This window comes from Pan troglodytes, chromosome 3, assembly GCF_028858775.2.
Source record: "Pan troglodytes isolate AG18354 chromosome 3, NHGRI_mPanTro3-v2.0_pri, whole genome shotgun sequence".
In the NCBI taxonomy this organism is placed as follows: domain Eukaryota; kingdom Metazoa; phylum Chordata; class Mammalia; order Primates; family Hominidae; genus Pan; species Pan troglodytes.
In genome coordinates this window covers 118,222,957-118,229,540 of record NC_072401.2, presented here as the reverse complement: position 1 = coordinate 118,229,540, position 6,584 = coordinate 118,222,957, and the positions used below count along the sequence as shown (strand labels likewise).

Sequence of the window (6,584 nt, the reverse complement as noted above, 5' to 3'; positions counted from 1 at the left end):
CTAGCAGAAGGCAAGAAACAACTAAAATCAGAGCAGAACTGAAGGAAATAGAGACACAAAAAACCCTTCAAAAATTTAATGAATCCAGGAGCTGGTTTTTTGAAAGGATCAACAAAATTGATAGACCGCTAGCAAGACTAATAAAGAAAAAAAGAGAGAAGAATCAAATAGACGCAATAAAAAATGATAAAGGGGATATCACCACTGATCCCACAGAAATACAAACTACCATCAGAAAATACTACAAACACCTCTACACAAATAAACTAGAAAATCTAGAAGAAATGGATAAATTCCTTGACACATACACTCTCCCAAGACTAAACCAGGAAGAAGTGGAATCTCTGAATAGACCAATAACAGGAGCTGAAATTGGGGCAATAATCAATAGCTTACCAACCAAAAAGAGTCCAGGACCAGAAGGATTCACAGCCGAATTCTACCAGAGGTACAAGGAAGAACTGGTACCATTCCTTCTGAAACTATTCCAATCAATAGAAAAAGAGGGAATCCTCCCTAACTCATTTTATGAGGCTAGCATCATTCTGATACCAAAGCCGGGCAGAGACACAACCAAAAAAGAGAATTTTAGACCAATATCCTTGATGAACATTGATGCAAAAATCCTCAATAAAATACTGGCAAAACGAATCCAGCAGCACATCAAAAAGCTTATCCACCATGATCAAGTGGGCTTCATCCCTGGGATGCAAGACTGGTTCAATATACGCAAATCAATAAATGTAATCCAGCATATAAACAGAGCCAAAGACAAAAACCACATGATTATCTCAATAGATGCAAAAAAGGCCTTTGACAAAATTCAACAACCTTTCATGCTAAAAACTCTCAATAAATTAGGTATTGATGGGACGTATTTCAAAATAATAAGAGCTATCTATGACAAACCCACAGCCAATATCATACTGAATGGGCAAAAACTGGAAGCATTCCCTTTGAAAACTGGCACAAGACACAGATGCCCTCTCTCACCACTCCTATTCAACATAGTGTTGGAAGTTCTGGCCAGGGCAATTAGGCAGGAGAAGGAAATAAAGGGTATTCAATTAGGAAAAGAGGAAGTCAAATTGTCCCTGTTTGCAGATGAGATGATTGTATATCTAGAAAACCACATTGTCTCAGCCCAAAATCTCCTTAAGCTGATAAGCAACTTCAGCAAAGTCTCAGGATACAAAATCAATGTACAAAAATCACAAGCATTCTTATACACCAACAACAGACAAACAGAGAGCCAAATCATGAGTGAACTCCCATTCACAATTGCTTCAAAGAGAATAAAATACCTAGGAATCCAACTTACAAGGGATGTGAAGGACCTCTTCAAGGAGAACTACAAACCACTGCTCAAGGAAATAAAAGAGGATACAAACAAATGGAAGAACATTCCATGCTCATGGGTAGGAAGAATCAATATCGTGAAAATGGCCATACTGCCCAAGGTAATTTACAGATTCAATGCCATCGCATCAAGCTACCAATGCCTTTCTTCACAGAATTGGAAAAAACTACTTTAAAGTTCATATGGAACCAAAAAAGGGCCCGCATTGCCAAGTCAATCCTAAGCCAAAAGAACAAAGCTGGAGGCATCACACTACCTGACTTCAAACTATACTACAAGGCTACAGTAACCAAAACAGCATGGTACTGGTACCAAAACAGAGATATAGATCAATGGAACAGAACAGAGCCCTCAGAAATAACGCCACATATCTACAACTATCTGATCTTTGACAAACCTGAGAAAAACAAGCAATGGGGAAAGGATTCCCTATTTAATAAATGGTGCTGGGAAAACTGGCTAGCCATATGTAGAAAGCTGAAACTGGATCCCTTCCTTACACCTTATACAAAAATTTATTCAAGATGGATTAAAGACTTAAACGTTAGACCTAAAACCATAAAAACCCTAGAAGAAAACCTAGGCATTACCATTCAGGACATAGGCATGGGCAAGGACTTCATGTCTAAAACACCAAAAGCAATGGCAACAAAAGCCAAAATTGACAAATGGGATCTAATTAAACTCAAGAGCTTCTGCACAGCAAAAGAAACTACCATCAGAGTGAACAGGCAACCTACAAAATGGGAGAAAATTTTTGCAACCTACTCATCTGACAAAGGGCTAATATCCAGAATCTACAATGAACTCAAACAAATTTACAAGAAAAAAACAAACAACCCCATCAAAAAGTGGGCGAAGGATATGAACAGACACTTCTCAAAAGAAGGCATTTATGCAGCCAAAAAACACATGAAAAAATGCTCATCATCACTGGCCATCAGAGAAGTGCGAATCAAAACCACAATGGATACCATCTCACACCAGTTAGAATAGCAATCATTAAAAAGTCAGGAAACAACAGGTGCTGGAGAGGATGTGGAGAAATAGGAACACTTTTACACTGTTGGTGGGACTGTAAACTAGTTCAACCATTGTGGAAGTCAGTGTGGCAATTCCTCAGGGATCTAGAACTAGAAATACCATTTGACCCAGCCATCCCATTACTGGGTATATACCCAAATGACTATAAATCATGCTGCTATAAAGACACATGCACACGTATGTTTATTGCGGCATTATTCACAATAGCAAAGACTTGGAACCAACCCAAATGTCCAACAATGATAGACTGGATTAAGAAAATGTGGCACATATACACCATGGAATACTATGCAGCCATAAAAAATGATGAGTTCATGTCCTTTGTAGGGACATGGATGAAATTGGAAATCATCATTCTCAGTAAACTATCACAAGAACAAAAAACCAAACACTGCATATTCTCACTCATAGGTGGGAATTGAACAGTGAGATCACATGGACACAGGAAGGGGAACATCACACTCTGGGGACTGTTGTGGGGTTGGGGGAGGGGGGAGGGATAGCATTGGGAGATATACCTAATGCTAGATGACGAGTTAGTGGGTGCAGCGCACCAGCATGGCACATGTATACGTATGTAACTAACCTGCACATTGTGCACATGTACCCTAAAACTTAAAGTATAATAATAAAAAAAAGAAAAAAGGAATGTATTTTTTAAAAAGTTTTTTTAAAAAGCAGCATTTTTTGAAGTTTTTTTAAAAAATTTTTTTAAAAAAGCAGCATTAAGGAATGTATCACACTTGAGGGACATAAGACATGAATTAAATTATTTTGCATTGAAAGGTTTATCGATTTAATGCTGCAGCCAATTTTCAATGTTTTAATTTTTATAAATAGGTGAACTTTATTATTATATTTTAGCTACCTCCACAGCAATATTTGGTGATTATTCAGTTAATCAGGTTATGTAAGTCCTGAATGATTATTATGTCCTCTCTGTTAGGCAACCTGAAATGTATACAATTAATTGCTGATTTTGAATCACTGGCAAAATAAGACTATTACTAGCTAAATAGGGCTTAATGCAGAAGATACAGGGTGGAGGCTCAATATTCGCTTACAATTTCAATCCCATTTTCTACTGAATTAGAAAAAAATAATTTCTTTACATTTAAAACATTATAGATATATCAACTTATTGATTTAGACTGACTATGTATTTTATGTAAAATGTCCCCAATATTATTGAAACCACACTTATAGACTACCCATCATGGGCATTAAATATAAAACATGGGAGACAAAAAATTGGGCGTTACAAACATAAATATGTAATTGGTAAGTAGGAGAAACAGCATCTTGGAAGACGTCTGGGAGGCAGCAATCAGAGGTGGAAAAAGAGCCTGCTGCTGGGATCTATGTTGATTTATTCAGCAATTTTCAACTCTGGTGACTTTTATCTCTAACCTGCCCAGGGGTCATTTGGCAATGTCGGGAAACATTTAATTGCCACAAATATGAGGTACTACTGGCATCAGTGAGTAGAGACGAAGGAAGCAGCTAACATCTTGGACTTCACTGTACAGCCTTACCAAAAGAATTATCTAGTTCACATGCTGCTGGTGAGAAAAGTTAGTTCATATAAATTTGAACAACCTAATGAAAAAGCAGATATGAAAAATTATAAACTTTAATTTTAAAATGTTAACTGTAAAATTATAAAACAATATACTTTAATCTATGCTACTGCTAAGTAGTGGAGCTAAAATTTTTCAGGATAACATAAAGTGACAGCACTAATATCTACATTTTTTAATGAAAGAAGTATATTTCAATTTGTGAGTTTAACCACTATTATAATCAAAATATAATTTCAGAGAAATAGTAATTGAATATCAGTAGGTAAAATATATAACCTATTTAGAAATAATTATAATGTAAATTAAAATAAAATAGTATTTTCAGTTTGTAAGGATATGTTTAAAGCACTTTATGTATCAACATAAAAAAGAAACATACATAATTAATAAAGAAAATGCAGTAAAAGACAAAAAGGAAAGCAAGCAGAGGAGAAAATTTAGGTATAATAAGGGGAAACTGATGTGTAGCTGCAAGAGACATCCGAAGCACTACACACAAAGTCTTATAAGAAAAAGAGAGAAGCAAACTATGCATTGAAGTAATAACCCAAGGTTATCCTACTGCTGGCTTGAAATTCAACATAAAATTGTATAGACATACAAACCTTTCTTGACTTAGAATGTATATACCATAACATATATCCTTTTAAAAACATACAAATTTTTTTAGTATATTTACAATCTAATTTTAGAATATTTCTATCCTGTTAAAAGAAACTAAACTTTATTCCACACCCTTTTTTCACTTAGCCCTGAGTTACCACTAATCAACATTTTTCTCTCTAGATTGACATATCTGAAAATTTTATTTAAGTAAAATTATTTGAAATTATTATTATGAAAAAATAAGTTGTTAATATTAGATTTGTTCTAATAAACTCAAGTTACACTTAAAACATTCTAAAATATTATAAATATTTTAATTATAATTAAAATATTCAAAAATATTTTAATTATAATTAAAATATTCAAAAATATTTAAATATTCTACAGTTAAAATATCCATCACATTTATCAAAAGCTAATATAAATATATTTTATCTTTCTTTTGAACTTAATATTTTTAACATAGTTTCTAAGGGGAAATGCAGGTCTAGATTTAAAATTATGATTAATACATTACTATTACATTTCAACTATTTTCACAAACCAGGGACAACCTAAAATGAAATCAGAGCTTTGGGGGAGTATGACAATCCATAAGCAAATGCAAACACATGACAGTTTAGGAACATACTAAGAGCTGCCAGAAAATTCTTGAGAAAATTTACGTTTTATCAGGCTTGTGCATTAATTCAAAATAATTATCTCATACTTTTTCATTAATGTATGCTACATTTTTTTTTTGCATACAGTGAGTGCCTTTTTACCAATAGTACCAATAGATAAGAAGATAAGATACAGATAATAAAGCACAGCACATTGCACAGATCTACACCAATGGATTGGAATGGAATGTAGGATTCTCTTCTTGCCCTACCCTGGAATCATTTGATATCCTTGTGTTATCTTCCTCTACAAAAAGGTAAGCCCTGACATTAAGTTGATAAGACCTATCAGAGGAGAGTTGGCTCACTATGTAAGCAATCTATAAACCATATCTCTCCAGAAAGAGTTGAGAATTATATCTATAACTGACTTACTATATTGGCCACATTATCTATCTATGCAATAAAATAAAAATTTTAAATATATACCTGTGAAATTTATATGTATTTAATATTTTTAGTTCATCTTTGAAAAAATGAGTTGCTAAAATACTGAAGATATTAACTGGTTATTTCCCGACTGCAACAGTCACATGATTCAGTGATTACATTAAACTCTGTCTTCTATATCAAGTTATGGAAGAAGATAGACAGATATAAGCTCTTCTTTGAACATGATAACAGCATGATATAAAAGAAGATTTGGGGAGCTATAATTTTGAAAACTAGTTACCTATTATAGTATTCTGAATTCAGGTCTGTTCAATTTCTGGATAGCTAGCTAATTATTTTAATATTTTATATATATATATATATATATATATATATATATATATATATATATACACACACACACACACACACTTTTGTTTTAAGATAGTTTTGCTTCAGCTAAGTTTAACATCAGACCTAGTGGTAATTTAATTACCTCCTGTAAATTGTAATCAACTCACACATTTGGGGTAGATTAAAAATGTATTCTACATCTTTAAACCGTTTATAAGCTCTGAACTTCAAATAATCTTTTTCATATAAAGTTAAATTAATCGTATTTTGAAAAATACACTCTACAAACATAAAAGGATTTTCTAATTCATATTCACAATATTTGGCTCAATTTTGGGCAGCATTAAAATAATTGAGTGTTGTATCCACCCATTTATTTGTTGGCAACTGGAATAATTTTATTTTAATGATGACAAATGAATCAGAAATACGATATGAATTCATAATCAATATACTGTATTACATACAGAGGAAAAATACGTTTAGATTGACATTTAGAGTATATATTAACACAGTTAAATTACCTTCTTTAAAAATAATCTGTCAAAATCTAAATAAACGATGTGAAAGGGGAAGAAAATTTGCTTTTCTTTTGCCAAGTTG

General features: G+C 33.0%; 1 long non-coding RNA gene across 1 annotated transcript in view; it reads left to right on the top strand.

The window, feature by feature from the left end:
• Nucleotides 1–5,422: 5,422 nt before the first annotated feature.
• LOC104006173 (uncharacterized) overlaps nt 5,423–6,584 on the top strand; it is a 43,712-nt gene continuing 42,550 nt past the window's right edge. The window contains exon 1 of the long non-coding RNA XR_008547598.2: nt 5,423–5,512. This is a non-coding gene — a long non-coding RNA (uncharacterized LOC104006173). The remainder of the gene's footprint in view (nt 5,513–6,584) is intronic.